Source organism: Podarcis raffonei, chromosome 12, assembly GCF_027172205.1.
Source record: "Podarcis raffonei isolate rPodRaf1 chromosome 12, rPodRaf1.pri, whole genome shotgun sequence".
In the NCBI taxonomy this organism is placed as follows: Eukaryota; Metazoa; Chordata; class Lepidosauria; order Squamata; family Lacertidae; genus Podarcis; species Podarcis raffonei.
In genome coordinates this window covers 61,047,906-61,066,124 of record NC_070613.1, presented here as the reverse complement: position 1 = coordinate 61,066,124, position 18,219 = coordinate 61,047,906, and positions in this window count along the sequence as shown.

Sequence of the window (18,219 nt, the reverse complement as noted above, 5' to 3'; positions counted from 1 at the left end):
GGGCTTATTTGAAATTGGTGTTTTTGGGGTTTGAATGTACATTCAACCAAAAATGGCAGAGTGAAATGTTTGTTATCAGCCCAAATCAAGCATAGGTGTTTTGGTTCATTTCAATAGAAAGAGGAGCAACAAGCTTGGATTGCACTTTCGGTGTTCATTCACCCACAAACAGCAAAGCGAAGTGTCATAAGCATAAACAAAGCAAAACAGGTTGTTTTGGGTTCCATCTACATGGAAAGAAGAATCTAGCATTTCGCTCATTTCAAAGTCGTGTTCTCTGGTGTTAATGCACATTTACCCCAAAATAGCAAACTGTATGTAATGAGACCAAAATAACAAAGGACCGTCTTTTCGTTTCCATATGCCTAGAAAGAAGACGAATAAGCTTCGATTGGGCTTCTTTCAATTCGAATGGTGTTATTTCGGTGTGCACCAGAATCACCCCCAACCAAAGCAAAAAGGTTTTTTGGGTTCAATCTACATAAAAAGAAGATGATAACGCTCTGTTTGGGCTCATTTCAAATTGGTGTTTTTGGTGTTAGAATGTACATTCAACAAAAAAATCGCATAGTGAAATGTTTGTTATCAGCCCAAATCAAGCATAGGTGTTTTGGTTCGATCTCAATACAAAGAGGAAGAAGAAGCTTGGATTGCACTTTCGGTGTTCATTCACCCAGAAACTGCAAAGCGAAGTGTCATAAGCATAAACAAAGCAAAACAGGTTGTTTTGGGTTCCATCTACATAGAAAGAAGAATCTTGCATTTCGCTCATTTCAAAGTCGTGTTCTTTGGTGTTAATGCACATTTACCCAGAAATCGCAAACTGTATGTAATGAGACCAAAATAACAAAGGACCGTCTTTTCGCTTCCATATGCGTAGAAAGAAGACGAATAAGCTTCGATTTGGCTTCTTTCAATTCGAATGGTGTTATTTCGGTGTGCACCAGAATCACCCCCAACCAAAGCAAAAAGGTTTTTTGGGTTCAATCTACATAAAAAGAAGATGATAACGCTCTGTTTGGGCTCATTTCAAATTGGTGTTTTTGGTGTTAGAATGTACATTCAACAAAAAAATCGCATAGTGAAATGTTTGTTATCAGCCCAAATCAAGCATAGGTGTTTTGGTTCGATCTCAATACAAAGAGGAAGAAGAAGCTTGGATTGCACTTTCGGTGTTCATTCACCCAGAAACTGCAAAGCGAAGTGTCATAAGCATAAACAAAGCAAAACAGGTTGTTTTGGGTTCCATCTACATAGAAAGAAGAATCTTGCATTTCGCTCATTTCAAAGTCGTGTTCTTTGGTGTTAATGCACATTTACCCAGAAATCGCAAACTGTATGTAATGAGACCAAAATAACAAAGGACCGTCTTTTCGCTTCCATATGCGTAGAAAGAAGACGAATAAGCTTCGATTTGGCTTCTTTCAATTCGAATGGTGTTATTTCGGTGTGCACCAGAATCACCCCCAACCAAAGCAAAAAGGTTTTTTGGGTTCAATCTACATAAAAAGAAGATGATAACGCTCTGTTTGGGCTCATTTCAAATTGGTGTTTTTGGTGTTAGAATGTACATTCAACAAAAAATTTGCATAGTGAAATGTTTGTTATCAGCCCGAATCAAGCATAGGTGTTTTGGTTCATTTCAATAGAAAGAGGAGCAATAAGCTTGGATTGCACTTTCGGTGTTCATTCACCCACAAACAGCAAAGCGAAGTGTCATAAGCAAAACAGGTTGTTTTGGGTTCCATCTACATAGAAAGAAGAATCTTGCATTTCGCTCATTTCAAAGTCGTGTTCTTTGGTGTTAATGCACATTTACCCAAAAATAGCAAACTGTATGTAATGAGACCAAAATAACAAAGGACCGTCTTTTCGCTTCCAAATGCGTAGAAAGAAGACGAATAAGCTTCGATTTGGCTTCTTTCAATTCGAATGGTGTTATTTCGGTGTGCACCAGAATCACCCCCAACCAAAGCAAAAAGGTATTTTGGGTTCAATCTACATAAAAAGAAGATGATAACGCTCTGTTTGGGCTCATTTCAAATTGGTGTTTTTGGTGTTGGAATGTACATTCAACAAAAAAATCGCATAGTGAAATGTTTGTTATTAGCCCAAATCCAGCATAGGTGTTTTGGTTCATTTCAATAGAAAGAGGAGCAATAAGCTTGGATTGCACTTTAGGTGTTTTGCTTCATTTCAATAGAAAGAGACGCAACAAGCTTGGATTGCAGTGTTCATTCACCCAGAAACTGCAAAGCGAAATGTCATAAGCATAAACAAAGCAAAACAGATTGTTTTGGGTTCCATCTACATAGAAAGAAGAATCTTTCATTTCGCTCATTTCAAAGTCGTGTTCTTTGGTGTTAATGCACATTTACCCCAAAATAGCAAACTGTATGTAATGAGACCAAAATAACAAAAGACCGTCTTTTCGCTTCCATATGCGTAGAAAGAAGACGAATAAGCTTCGATTTGGCTTCTTTCAATTCGAATGGTGTTATTTCGGTGTGCACCAGAATCACCCCCAACCAAAGCAAAAAGGTATTTTGGGTTCAATCTACATAAAAAGAAGATGATAACGCTCTGTTTGGGCTCATTTCAAATTGGTGTTTTTGGTGTTTGAATGCACATTCAACCAAAAATCGCAGAGTGAAATGTTTGTTATCAGACCAAATCAAGCATAGGTGTTTTGGTTCATTTCAATAGAAAGAGGGGCAATAAGCTTGGATTGCACTTTCGGTGTTCATTCACCCATAAACAGCAAAGCGAAGTGTCATAAGCATAAACAAAGCAAAACAGATTGTTTTGGGTTCCATCTACATAGAAAGAAGAATCTTGCATTTCGCTCATTTCAAAGTCGTGTTCTTTGGTGTTAATGCACATTTACCCAAAAATAGCAAACTGCATGTAATGAGACCAAAATAACAAAAGACCGTCTTTTCGCTTCCATATGCGTAGAAAGAAGACGAATAAGCTTCGATTGGGCTTATTTCAATTCGAATGGTGTTATTTCGGTGTGCACCAGAATCACCCCCAACCAAAGCAAAAAGGTATTTTGGCTTCCATCTACATAAAAAGAAGTTGATAACGCACTCATTGGGCTTATTTGAAATTGGTGTTTTTGGGGTTTGAATGTACATTCAACCAAAAATGGCAGAGTGAAATGTTTGTTATCAGCCCAAATCAAGCATAGGTGTTTTGGTTCATTTCAATAGAAAGAGGAGCAACAAGCTTGGATTGCACTTTCGGTGTTCATTCACCCACAAACAGCAAAGCGAAGTGTCATAAGCATAAACAAAGCAAAACAGGTTGTTTTGGGTTCCATCTACATGGAAAGAAGAATCTAGCATTTCGCTCATTTCAAAGTCGTGTTCTCTGGTGTTAATGCACATTTACCCCAAAATAGCAAACTGTATGTGTCAGGGAATCAGGAGCAGGAGCACTGGGGAGAGAGGATTGGGAGAGCGAAGGGGAAGAATCTGAGGGCAGCGTAGGGGAGTATGACAGTGGCCCGAGAGATTCCATGAGCTTCTCCAGCGAATCAGAAGATTCCCAGAAGGGGGCGCCGATGGTCAGGACAAGGGGGGTCCCAGGGGGGACGCACCAGAAACAAGGAGCCAGAGGGGAACCCCAAAGCAGCAGTGGAGGATCGGGACCAGTTTCCCCACCAGAGCATAGTGGGGGGGAGGAGTCACATGTGTCAGGGCCAGCGTCTCCTCCAGAGAGGGAGTCAGGGCTGACCACGCCTCCATCGGAGAGTGGGGGAACGGAAGGGAGGTCAGTTGCAGCTAGCCCCCCCGAAGGGGGAAGCAGTGGCAGCAGCAGTGAAACGGTCAGGAGGAAAGCTGCTGGCTGGGCGCGCGCGCCAAGTTCAAATGTGCAGGCGCGCGGAACAGCAGGAGACCCGGATGGGGAACCAGCTCCTAAAGCCCGCCGGAGGGAGGGAGAAGGCTCAGGGGAATCAGCGGGAGAAGAGGCTAGAAAGGGCGGAACCCCGGCGGGCAGGCGGACCCAGAGGAGGAAGGAGCAGCGGAGAAGGTGGAGCAAGGCTAGGATCTTAAATTGGTGTCAGGGGGGAGGAGACTCAGACGGAGCATCAGTGGTCTGACACTTTAGACGTGGGGCTGCGCGCTGCGGCTCTGGAAGTGAAACTGAACTTCAATAAAGACTTTAATACTTAACAACGAAGCAGCGTTGGTCCTTTGTGAGCTGGGACCTAGGGCAGCCCTGACAGTATGCTTCGTCTCCAATAAAAACCTCGCAGCGTGAGTTGGTGCAGCGAGGGGCAAGACTTGGTGTTTTGCGAGCTCACGAAGATAGGCAAAGATGACTACAGAGAGCCAGGTGAAAGAACTGCAAGAAGCAGTCACGACGCTTTACGCAGAAGTAGCTGCATCCAGGAAAAGAGAAGAAGAAGCAGTAGCGCTCTGCCGGGATCTGCAGGCCAGGTGGGACCGTTGGGGCAAAGAGGGGCTGCCAGGACCCAAACCGGAGGGAGTTGGCCTTGGGAAGAGGGGGGGCAGCCTAGTAGCCCACTTTGATGGGAACCTGCAGCGATACCCTAACTTCAGAGCTGACGTGGTTTACGCGCTCAATTTGCTTCGGAAAGACTTTAGAGATGAGGAAGAGAAGGTGGGCTTCATAATCACTCATTTGCATGGGGAAGCAAAAGCGTGGCTGCGGAATTTGTGGCGCGAAAAAGACCCCGCCCTCAAAGATTCCGATGCATTTATCAAAGCTATGGACGCTTGCTTTAAATCTACGGTAGATGTAGATATTGCTCGGAGGGAAATGCATGGACTACAGCAAGGGAAAGCGACGGTGAGGCAATATCACTCGCGCTTTTTTGCCTTACTGAACGTGCTGGGCTGGGAGAAGGACTCTATTGCTGTCAGAGACCTGTTCTGGGAGGGGCTAAGTGGAGAGGTGAAAGATGAGCTGGCAAGAGGGGAACGACCCCAAAGTACCCAAGAAGTTGCCCAAAGAGCGTTGGCAATTGGTGTGCGCCTGGAAGGACGTCCTTGGAGCAGGGAGGAAGGACGTAAGGCAAGCACCCCAGCCAGGACAACCCCTTTCTTTCCCAGAGAGGAGGGGCGGGCGCTGTCCATGCCTCCTTTGGGAAAGGGAGAAGAGCCGATGGAGATTGGTGGGGCCAGGGCTCAGACTGCCAGCAGAGCCCAAACACCGGGAGCAGTCAAGGGGAAGGCTCCTAGAGGGACCAGGAAGTGTTACATCTGCGACAGTGCACAGCACATGGCCAAAGAGTGTCCCCAGAGGCTCCAGAAGCACACTGCAGCCTCAGCAACAGTAAAGGGAACAGGTGAGCAGCCGAAACAGCTGCAGGGGGAAGAAGAAGCCTGGTTGGAAACAGAGCCACTGGGGCCCAACCAGGCAAGTCAGTGAAGCAGTCCCCAGAGATTTTACAGCCCACAGACCCTCTCCCACCCAAACCAGTGGTGCAACTCACCGCATCGCTCCAGTTGCCCAATGGGCACACCATGCAAGTACCAATAACCATTGACTCTGGGAGCAACGCAGACTTTATTGGAGTGGACTTTATCAAGCAACATCGCATAGCACTCATGCCAGCCACGATGCCCCTAAACGTCGTCACGGTCGATGGCAGGAAGCTACTGGGAGGAGAGGTGGTACAGCAAACACCACCGATGGTGATGCAAATTGGAAACCACCGCGAAGTCATCAGCTTCAACGTCACCCACCTGTCGGACACGCCCATAGTGTTGGGTATGAGTTGGCTGGATAGGCACAGCCCGGCATTGGCATGGTACCAGCGGCAGTTGACCTTCTGCTCCTCCTACTGCGCAGAACACTGCATCCAGACCCGCCAGGAGGAGGAGGGGCAAGAGGATGAACCGCAGCTACACCTAGGCATGGTGCAAGCGGTACCCAACAAGTACAAGGAGTTTTTGGAGGTCTTCTGCGAGAGGGAAGCGGATAAGCTGCCTCCCCACAGGCCTTACGACTGCAAGATTGACCTCCTGCCGGGAGCGACGCTGCCGACTGGGAAACTGTATTCCATGTCTGAAGATGAACTGCAGGAACTCAGGGAGTTCATAGATCACAACTTGCAGCGGGGGTTCATCCAAGAATCTAAAGCAGTGGGGGGCAGTCCCGTGTTTTTCGTGAAGAAGAAGGACACGCCCCAACGGAGACTCATAGTTGATTATAGGACCATAAATTCCAAAACAAAGCCCGCAGCATTCCCCATGCCCAAGATCGACGACCTGCTTGCGACGGTGAGGAAGGGACGGATCTTCACCAAGTTGGATCTACGAGGGGCGTACAACCTTATACGCATGCGGGCGGGCGATGAGTGGAAGACAGCCATGTTTACACCTTTAGGCACCTATGAATATCGCGTAATGCCTTTTGGTCTGCAAAATGGCTCCCATACCTTCCAAGCTTTCATGCATCACGTGTTAGCGGGACTCCTTTACAAGAAGTGCGTCTGCTTCCTGGACGACATCCTGATCTTCTCGGAATCGCAGGAGGCTCACGAGAGGGATGTCAAGGAGGTCCTGCAGAGGCTACGGGAGCACAGACTTTACGCCAAATTAGAGAAGTGCCAGTTCGACATGACGGAGGTGGATTTTCTGGGCTACAAGCTGTCCGACAAGGGACTCGCCATGGACAGCGCCAAGGTCCGCGCGGTGTTGGACTGGAAGAGCCCGCGCAATCGGAAGGAGGTCCAGAAGTTCGTCGGCTTCGCCAACTTTTATCGCAAGTTCATCAAAGGGTTCGCGAAGGAGACGGCGGCCATCACGGACACCCTCAGCTCCAAGAAGAAGAAGTTCACCTGGACGGACCAGGCGGAGCAGTCCTTTCGGAGACTCAAGCGTCTCTTCGCGTCCGAAGAACAGCTGCTACATGTAAACCCCAGCAGACCAATGAGGGTTGAGACGGACGCCTCAGACAGAGCGGTGGGGGCCGTCCTGTTGCAGCCAGATCCGCAAGGGGAATGGAGGCCGTGCGCATTCTACTCCAGGAAACTCAGCAAGGCGGAACAGAACTACACCATCTGGGACAGGGAGTTGCTGGCCATTCATGCAGCTTTCAAGGCGTGGCGGCACTTCCTCGTTGGAGCCAGACACACAGTGCAAGTCCGCACGGACCATAAGAACCTGGAGTACTGGCACACGGCGCGGTTCCTGAACCAGAGACACATCCGCTGGGCGGAGTTCTTTGCGGATTTCGATTTCCGGATAGAATACATCCCGGGAGACAACAACGTCATGGCGGATGCACTATCCAGGAAGCCGCAGTATCTCGAGGAAGCGGCGCCGGTGGCGGCCAAGCACATTTTCGCACCGAAAGCGTGGGCGTGCGCTTCAGCTGCCGTGGACCTGGACGCGGTGCGTCGAGCGCTGCAGACGGATTCGTTCGCACAATCCAAGATGGAGGAGGTGCGAAAAGGCACAGCGAAGGACGACGAGTTCCAGATACGAGACGGACTGCTCATCCGCAAAGGGGCTCTCTACGTGCCCGGAGACGACCTCCGCGCGAAAGTCTTGCAGCAGCTACACGACGCGCCCAGCGCTGGGCACTTCGGCAAGGACAAAACGGCGGAATTAGTAACCAGAGACTTTTGGTGGCCCAAGGTGAGGGGAGAAGTCGCGGATTACGTCTCCAGGTGTGACACCTGCCAAAGGGCCAAGCCAGTACACAGGAAGCCGACGGGTCTACTAGAACCCCTACAGACGCCGCTCGAACCGTGGGAGAGAGTGGCCCTGGACTTTGTCACAGATCTGCCCAGCTCGCGAGGCAAAACAGCGGTGCTCGTGGTCGTAGACCTGTTCACCAAGATGGCGCACTTTATTCCGTGCACGAAGGTGGCCACAGCGGAACAGACCGCCAAGCTGTTCATAGACCACGTGTTCAAAGCTCACGGCTTGCCGCGGTCCATCCTGTCCGACCGGGGTCGCCAATTCGTCTCGAGCTTCTGGCAGAAGCTGCTGGGCATCCTGAACGTCAAGATCAACTTAGCGTCGGCACGACACCCGCAGACCAACGGACAAGCGGAGAGGGTCAACGCCATCATGCAGCAGTACCTGCGATGCTACGCCAATCAACAACCCTCGACCTGGGTGGACTACCTACCGCTGGCCGAGTTTGCCTACAACAACACGAAGCACGGGTCTACGGGAGTGACACCGTTCTTCGCCAATAATGGGCGGCATCCCAGAACTTTCCCGGGGTTAGAGACGAAGGGGGAGGGGGAGCCAAGGGGAGCAGAGCACTTAGCAGCAGAGTTACAGGAGGTCCACGAGCAACTCCGAAGGCAATTGGAACTGGCGAAACACGCCTACAAAATGCAGGCAGACAAGCACAGGAGGGTCGGGGAGGACATCCAGGTGGGGGACTGGGTCTGGTTAGCAGCCCAGGCAGTGCCGGCCAGGACGCTAGCTAAGAGGAAGCTCAAGCACAAGCAGCTGGGACCTTACCAGGTCGCAGCACAAATCAATCCAGTGGCCTTCCGGTTGACACTCCCGGAGGGCTCCAGAATGCACCCAGTCTTTCATAGGTCAGTGCTCACACCCTACAGGGAACCCCACAGGTTTCAGGCGACAGGGAACGCGCCAGACACACTTAGTGAATCTCCGAAGAGGGAGGGGTCACGGAGGGCGACGCCACTCAACGAGGTCACAGAGATTTTGGACTCGAGGTGGGGGGAAGAGGGGGTGGAATACCTCCTCGCCAGGGAAGGTACCCCAGCCAGTGCCAACAGGTGGGTACTGTGCTATGCCGTGGAGGAGCACTATCTTAAAGACGAGTTCCATGCACTCTTCCCACACAGACCTATGCCGGCAGAGTTTTTCGACGACTGGCTCTTCACACCCACACTGTCAGCCAGTACGTTCCAGGGTTTTTCATCAGCTGAAGAGATGACGCCGGACACTAGCTCCTCGGAGGGGTCTCTCTCGGGGTTTGCCACTGACCGCTCCTATTGGTGGGACACTCAACCGGAGGTGGGGTGGCGCAGGGAGCTGCTGCGGGGACCTTTGCAAGCAGTCTCACCAGAGGTACCCGGGGGAGGGGAGGACATGGACGTGTTGGGGGAGGATCCTGGATTCGAGCACATCAGCAGAGAGATGGAAGCAGAGGAAATCGACGTCGACGAGCCCGTTGCGGTTGGGCCGGATCCAGTGGACCGGCTACACACCAGGGGGGAAGAATGGTATCCCGCACTCACACCCACAGGACTGGAGCACCCGGAACCCACACCCGAAGAGGGGGAGGGGGGAAGGGGGGGCTTCGAGGGGGGGATGGATGTCAGGGAATCAGGAGCAGGAGCACTGGGGAGAGAGGATTGGGAGAGCGAAGGGGAAGAATCTGAGGGCAGCGTAGGGGAGTATGACAGTGGCCCGAGAGATTCCATGAGCTTCTCCAGCGAATCAGAAGATTCCCAGAAGGGGGCGCCGATGGTCAGGACAAGGGGGGTCCCAGGGGGGACGCACCAGAAACAAGGAGCCAGAGGGGAACCCCAAAGCAGCAGTGGAGGATCGGGACCAGTTTCCCCACCAGAGCATAGTGGGGGGGAGGAGTCACATGTGTCAGGGCCAGCGTCTCCTCCAGAGAGGGAGTCAGGGCTGACCACGCCTCCATCGGAGAGTGGGGGAACGGAAGGGAGGTCAGTTGCAGCTAGCCCCCCCGAAGGGGGAAGCAGTGGCAGCAGCAGTGAAACGGTCAGGAGGAAAGCTGCTGGCTGGGCGCGCGCGCCAAGTTCAAATGTGCAGGCGCGCGGAACAGCAGGAGACCCGGATGGGGAACCAGCTCCTAAAGCCCGCCGGAGGGAGGGAGAAGGCTCAGGGGAATCAGCGGGAGAAGAGGCTAGAAAGGGCGGAACCCCGGCGGGCAGGCGGACCCAGAGGAGGAAGGAGCAGCGGAGAAGGTGGAGCAAGGCTAGGATCTTAAATTGGTGTCAGGGGGGAGGAGACTCAGACGGAGCATCAGTGGTCTGACACTTTAGACGTGGGGCTGCGCGCTGCGGCTCTGGAAGGGAAACTGAACTTCAATAAAGACTTTAATACTTAACAACGAAGCAGCGTTGGTCCTTTGTGAGCTGGGACCTAGGGCAGCCCTGACAGTATGTAATGAGACCAAAATAACAAAGGACCGTCTTTTCGTTTCCATATGCGTAGAAAGAAGACGAATAAGCTTCGATTGGGCTTCTTTCAATTCGAATGGTGTTATTTCGGTGTGCACCAGAATCACCCCCAACCAAAGCAAAAAGGTTTTTTGGGTTCAATCTACATAAAAAGAAGATGATAACGCTCTGTTTGGGCTCATTTCAAATTGGTGTTTTTGGTGTTAGAATGTACATTCAACAAAAAAATCGCATAGTGAAATGTTTGTTATCAGCCCAAATCAAGCATAGGTGTTTTGGTTCGATCTCAATACAAAGAGGAAGAAGAAGCTTGGATTGCACTTTCGGTGTTCATTCACCCAGAAACTGCAAAGCGAAGTGTCATAAGCATAAACAAAGCAAAACAGGTTGTTTTGGGTTCCATCTACATAGAAAGAAGAATCTTGCATCTCGCTATTTTCAAAGTCGTGTTTTTTGGTGTTAATGCACATTTACCCAGAAATCGCAAAGTGTATGCAATGAGATCAAAATTACAAAAGACGGTCCTTTTGCTTCCTTATGCGTAGAAAGAAGACGAATAAGCTTCGATTGGGCTTATTTCAATTCGAATGGTGTTTTTTGGGTGTGCACCAGAATCACCCCAACCAAAGCAAAACGGTGTTTTGGCTTCCATCTACATAAAAAGAAGTTGATAACGCACTCATTGGGCTTATTTGAAATTGGTGCTTTTGGCGTTTGAATGCACATTCAACCAAAAATCGCAGAGAAATGTTTATCAGCCCAAATCAAGCATAGGTGTTTTGGTTCATTTCAATAGAAAGAGGAGCAACAAGCTTGGATTGCACTTTCAGTGTTCATTCACCCAGAAACTGCAAAGCGAAATGTCATAAGCATAAACAAAGCAAAACAGGTTGTTTTGGGTTCCATCTACATAGCAAGAAGAATCTTGCATTTCGCTCATTTCAAAGTCGTGTTCTTTGGTGTTAATGTACATTTACCCAAAAATAGCAAACTGTATGTAATGAGACCAAAATAGCAAAAGACCGTCTTTTCGCTTCCTTATGCATAGAAAGAAGACGAATAAGCTTCGATTGGGCTTATTGCAATTGGAATGGTGTTTTTTGGGTGTGCACCAGAATCACCCCAACCAAAGCAAAAAGGTATTTTGGGTTCAATCTACATAAAAAGAAGATGATAACGCTCTGTTTGGGCTCATTTCAAATTGGTGTTTTTGGTGTTAGAATGTACATTCAACAAAAAAATCGCATAGTGAAATGTTTGTTATCAGCCCAAATCAAGCATAGGTGTTTTGGTTCATTTCAATAGAAAGAGGAGCAATAAGCTTGGATTGCACTTTCGGTGTTCATTCACCCACAAACAGCAAAGCGAAGTGTCATAAGCATAAACAAAGCAAAACAGGTTGTTTTGGGTTCCATATACATAGAAAGAAGAATCTTGCATTTCGCTCATTTCAAAGTCGTGTTCTTTGGTGTTAATGCACATTTACCCAGAAATCGCAAACTGTATGTAATGAGACCAAAATAACAAAGGACCGTCTTTTCGCTTCCATATGCGTAGAAAGAAGACGAATCAGCTTCGATTTGGCTTCTTTCAATTCGAATGGTGTTATTTCGGTGTGCACCAGAATCACCCCCAACCAAAGCAAAAAGGTATTTGGGGTTCAATCTACATAAAAAGAAGATGATAACGCTCTGTTTGGGCTCATTTCAAATTGGTGTTTTTGGTGTTAGAATGTACATTCAACAAAAAAATTGCATAGTGAAATGTTTGTTATCAGCCCAAATCAAGCATAGGTGTTTTGGTTCGATCTCAATACAAAGAGGAAGAAGAAGCTTGGATTGCACTTTCGGTGTTCATTCACCCAGAAACTGCAAAGCGAAGTGTCATAAGCATAAACAAAGCAAAACAGGTTGTTTTGGGTTCCATCTACATAGAAAGAAGAATCTTGCATCTCGCTATTTTCAAAGTCGTGTTTTTTGGTGTTAATGCACATTTACCCAGAAATCGCAAAGTGTATGCAATGAGATCAAAATTACAAAAGACGGTCCTTTTGCTTCCTTATGCGTAGAAAGAAGACGAATAAGCTTCGATTGGGCTTATTTCAATTCGAATGGTGTTTTTTGGGTGTGCACCAGAATCACCCCAACCAAAGCAAAACGGTGTTTTGGCTTCCATCTACATAAAAAGAAGTTGATAACGCACTCATTGGGCTTATTTGAAATTGGTGCTTTTGGCGTTTGAATGCACATTCAACCAAAAATCGCAGAGAAATGTTTATCAGCCCAAATCAAGCATAGGTGTTTTGGTTCATTTCAATAGAAAGAGGAGCAACAAGCTTGGATTGCACTTTCAGTGTTCATTCACCCAGAAACTGCAAAGCGAAATGTCATAAGCATAAACAAAGCAAAACAGGTTGTTTTGGGTTCCATCTACATAGCAAGAAGAATCTTGCATTTCGCTCATTTCAAAGTCGTGTTCTTTGGTGTTAATGTACATTTACCCAAAAATAGCAAACTGTATGTAATGAGACCAAAATAGCAAAAGACCGTCTTTTCGCTTCCTTATGCATAGAAAGAAGACGAATAAGCTTCGATTGGGCTTATTGCAATTGGAATGGTGTTTTTTGGGTGTGCACCAGAATCACCCCAACCAAAGCAAAAAGGTATTTTGGGTTCAATCTACATAAAAAGAAGATGATAACGCTCTGTTTGGGCTCATTTCAAATTGGTGTTTTTGGTGTTAGAATGTACATTCAACAAAAAAATCGCATAGTGAAATGTTTGTTATCAGCCCAAATCAAGCATAGGTGTTTTGGTTCATTTCAATAGAAAGAGGAGCAATAAGCTTGGATTGCACTTTCGGTGTTCATTCACCCACAAACAGCAAAGCGAAGTGTCATAAGCATAAACAAAGCAAAACAGGTTGTTTTGGGTTCCATATACATAGAAAGAAGAATCTTGCATTTCGCTCATTTCAAAGTCGTGTTCTTTGGTGTTAATGCACATTTACCCAGAAATCGCAAACTGTATGTAATGAGACCAAAATAACAAAGGACCGTCTTTTCGCTTCCATATGCGTAGAAAGAAGACGAATCAGCTTCGATTTGGCTTCTTTCAATTCGAATGGTGTTATTTCGGTGTGCACCAGAATCACCCCCAACCAAAGCAAAAAGGTATTTGGGGTTCAATCTACATAAAAAGAAGATGATAACGCTCTGTTTGGGCTCATTTCAAATTGGTGTTTTTGGTGTTAGAATGTACATTCAACAAAAAAATTGCATAGTGAAATGTTTGTTATCAGCCCAAATCAAGCATAGGTGTTTTGGTTCGATCTCAATACAAAGAGGAAGAAGAAGCTTGGATTGCACTTTCGGTGTTCATTCACCCAGAAACTGCAAAGCGAAGTGTCATAAGCATAAACAAAGCAAAACAGGTTGTTTTGGGTTCCATCTACATAGAAAGAAGAATCTTGCATTTCGCTCATTTCAAAGTCGTGTTCTTTGGTGTTAATGTACATTTACCCAGAAATCGCAAACTGTATGTAATGAGACCAAAATAACAAAGGACCGTCTTTTCGCTTCCATATGCGTAGAAAGAAGACGAATCAGCTTCGATTTGGCTTCTTTCAATTCGAATGGTGTTATTTCGGTGTGCACCAGAATCACCCCCAACCAAAGCAAAAAGGTATTTTGGGTTCAATCTACATAAAAAGAAGATGATAACGCTCTGTTTGGGCTCATTTCAAATTGGTGTTTTTGGTGTTTGAATGCACATTCAACCAAAAATCGCAGAGTGAAATGTTTGTTATCAGACCAAATCAAGCATAGGTGTTTTGGTTCATTTCAATAGAAAGAGGGGCAATAAGCTTGGATTGCACTTTCGGTGTTCATTCACCCATAAACAGCAAAGCGAAGTGTCATAAGCATAAACAAAGCAAAACAGATTGTTTTGGGTTCCATCTACATAGAAAGAAGAATCTTGCATTTCGCTCATTTCAAAGTCGTGTTCTTTGGTGTTAATGCACATTTACCCAAAAATAGCAAACTGCATGTAATGAGACCAAAATAACAAAAGACCGTCTTTTCGCTTCCATATGCGTAGAAAGAAGACGAATAAGCTTCGATTGGGCTTATTTCAATTCGAATGGTGTTATTTCGGTGTGCACCAGAATCACCCCCAACCAAAGCAAAAAGGTATTTTGGCTTCCATCTACATAAAAAGAAGTTGATAACGCACTCATTGGGCTTATTTGAAATTGGTGTTTTTGGGGTTTGAATGTACATTCAACCAAAAATGGCAGAGTGAAATGTTTGTTATCAGCCCAAATCAAGCATAGGTGTTTTGGTTCATTTCAATAGAAAGAGGAGCAACAAGCTTGGATTGCACTTTCGGTGTTCATTCACCCACAAACAGCAAAGCGAAGTGTCATAAGCATAAACAAAGCAAAACAGGTTGTTTTGGGTTCCATCTACATGGAAAGAAGAATCTAGCATTTCGCTCATTTCAAAGTCGTGTTCTCTGGTGTTAATGCACATTTACCCCAAAATAGCAAACTGTATGTAATGAGACCAAAATAACAAAGGACCGTCTTTTCGTTTCCATATGCGTAGAAAGAAGACGAATAAGCTTCGATTGGGCTTCTTTCAATTCGAATGGTGTTATTTCGGTGTGCACCAGAATCACCCCCAACCAAAGCAAAAAGGTTTTTTGGGTTCAATCTACATAAAAAGAAGATGATAACGCTCTGTTTGGGCTCATTTCAAATTGGTGTTTTTGGTGTTAGAATGTACATTCAACAAAAAAATCGCATAGTGAAATGTTTGTTATCAGCCCAAATCAAGCATAGGTGTTTTGGTTCGATCTCAATACAAAGAGGAAGAAGAAGCTTGGATTGCACTTTCGGTGTTCATTCACCCAGAAACTGCAAAGCGAAGTGTCATAAGCATAAACAAAGCAAAACAGGTTGTTTTGGGTTCCATCTACATAGAAAGAAGAATCTTGCATCTCGCTATTTTCAAAGTCGTGTTTTTTGGTGTTAATGCACATTTACCCAGAAATCGCAAAGTGTATGCAATGAGATCAAAATTACAAAAGACGGTCTTTTTGCTTCCTTATGCATAGAAAGAAGACGAATAAGCTTCGATTGGGCTTATTTCAATTCGAATGGTGTTTTTTGGGTGTGCACCAGAATCACCCCAACCAAAGCAAAACGGTGTTTTGGCTTCCATCTACATAAAAAGAAGTTGATAACGCACTCATTGGGCTTATTTGAAATTGGTGCTTTTGGCGTTTGAATGCACATTCAACCAAAAATCGCAGAGAAATGTTTATCAGCCCAAATCAAGCATAGGTGTTTTGGTTCATTTCAATAGAAAGAGGAGCAACAAGCTTGGATTGCACTTTCAGTGTTCATTCACCCAGAAACTGCAAAGCGAAATGTCATAAGCATAAACAAAGCAAAACAGGTTGTTTTGGGTTCCATCTACATAGCAAGAAGAATCTTGCATTTCGCTCATTTCAAAGTCGTGTTCTTTGGTGTTAATGCACATTTACCCAAAAATAGCAAACTGTATGTAATGAGACGAAAATAACAAAAGACCGTCTTTTCGCTTCCATATGCGTAGAAAGAAGACGAATAAGCTTCGATTTGGCTTCTTTCAATTCGAATGGTGTTATTTCGGTGTGCACCAGAATCACCCCCAACCAAAGCAAAAAGGTATTTTGGGTTCAATCTACATAAAAAGAAGATGATAACGCTCTGTTTGGGCTCATTTCAAATTGGTGTTTTTGGTGTTAGAATGTACATTCAACAAAAAATTTGCATAGTGAAATGTTTGTTATCAGCCCGAATCAAGCATAGGTGTTTTGGTTCATTTCAATAGAAAGAGGAGCAATAAGCTTGGATTGCACTTTCGGTGTTCATTCACCCACAAACAGCAAAGCGAAGTGTCATAAGCAAAACAGGTTGTTTTGGGTTCCATCTACATAGAAAGAAGAATCTTGCATTTCGCTCATTTCAAAGTCGTGTTCTTTGGTGTTAATGCACATTTACCCAGAAATCGCAAACTGTATGTAATGAGACCAAAATAACTAAGGACCGTCTTTTCGCTTCCATATGCGTAGAAAGAAGACGAATAAGCTTCGATTTGGCTTATTTCAATTCGAATGGTGTTATTTCGGTGTGCACCAGAATCACCCCCAACCAAAGCAAAAAGGTATTTTGGGTTCAATCTACATAAAAAGAAGATGATAACGCTCTGTTTGGGCTCATTTCAAATTGGTGTTTTTGGTGTTGGAATGTACATTCAACAAAAAAATCGCATAGTGAAATGTTTGTTATCAGCCCAAATCCAGCATAGGTGTTTTGGTTCATTTCAATAGAAAGAGGAGCAATAAGCTTGGATTGCACTTTAGGTGTTTTGCTTCATTTCAATAGAAAGAGGCGCAACAAGCTTGGATTGCAGTGTTCATTCACCCAGAAACTGCAAAGCGAAATGTCATAAGCATAAACAAAGCAAAACAGATTGTTTTGGGTTCCATCTACATAGCAAGAAGAATCTTGCATTTCGCTCATTTCAAAGTCGTGTTCTTTGGTGTTAATGCACATTTACCCCAAAATAGCAAACTGTATGTAATGAGACCAAAATAACAAAAGACCGTCTTTTCGCTTCCATATGCGTAGAAAGAAGACGAATAAGCTTCGATTTGGCTTCTTTCAATTCGAATGGTGTTATTTCGGTGTGCACCAGAATCACCCCCAACCAAAGCAAAACGGTGTTTTGGCTTCCATCTACATAAAAAGAAGATGATAACGCACTCATTGGGCTTATTTGAAATTGGTGCTTTTGGCGTTTGAATGCACATTCAACCAAAAATCGCAGAGAAATGTTTATCAGCCCAAATCAAGCATAGGTGTTTTGGTTCGATCTCAATAGAAAGAGGAGCAACAAGCTTGGATTGCACTTTCAGTGTTCATTCACCCAGAAACTGCAAAGCGAAATGTCATAAGCATAAACAAAGCAAAACAGGTTGTTTTGGGTTCCATCTACATAGCAAGAAGAATCTTGCATTTCGCTCATTTCAAAGTCGTGTTCTTTGGTGTTAATGTACATTTACCCAAAAATCGCAAAGTGTATGCAATGAGATCAAAATTACAAAAGACCGTCTTTTCGCTTCCTTATGCATAGAAAGAAGACGAATAAGCTTCGATTTGGCTTATTGCAATTCGAATGGTGTTTTTTGGGTGTGCACCAGAATCACCCCAACCAAAGCAAAACGGTGTTTTGGCTTTCATCTACATAAAAAGAAGTTGATAACGCACTCATTGGTCTTATTTGAAATTGGTGTTTTTGGGGTTTGAATGCACATTCAACCAAAAATCGCAGAGTGAAATGTTTGTTATCAGCCCAAATCAAGCATAGGTGTTTTGGTTCCATCTCAATAGAAAAAGGACGAATGAGCTTTGATTGTTCTTTCGCAGTTCATTCACACAAATAGCAAAGTGAAGTGTAATAAGCAAAGCAAACAAAGCAAAACAGGTTGTTTTGGGTTCCAGCAACATAGAAAGAAGAATCTTGGATTTCTCTTATTTCGTCGTGTTCTATGGACCCCTATAATCGCAAAGTGTATGTAATGAGACGAAAATAACAAAAGGTCTTTTCGCTTCCATATGCATAGAAAGAAGACAAATTAGCTTGGATAGGGCTTATTTCAATTCGCATGGTGTTTTTAGGGTGCGCACCAGAATCACTCCTAACAGAAGCAAAACGGTGTTTTGGTTTCCATCTACATAAAAAGATGATAATAACGCTCTGATTGGGCTTATTTAAAATGGGTGTTTTTGGGGTTGGAGTGCACATTCAACCAAAAATAGCAGTTTAATGTTTGTTTTCAGCCCAAATCAAGGATAGGTGTTTTGGTTCGATCTCAATAGAAAGAGGAACAAGAAGCTTGGATTGCACTTTCGGTGTTCATTCACCCACAAACTGCAAAGCGAAGTGTCATAAGCATAAACAAAGCAAAACAGGTTGTTTTGGGTTCCATCTACAGAAAAAAAAGTTGATAACGCACTCATTGTGCTTATTTCAAATTTGT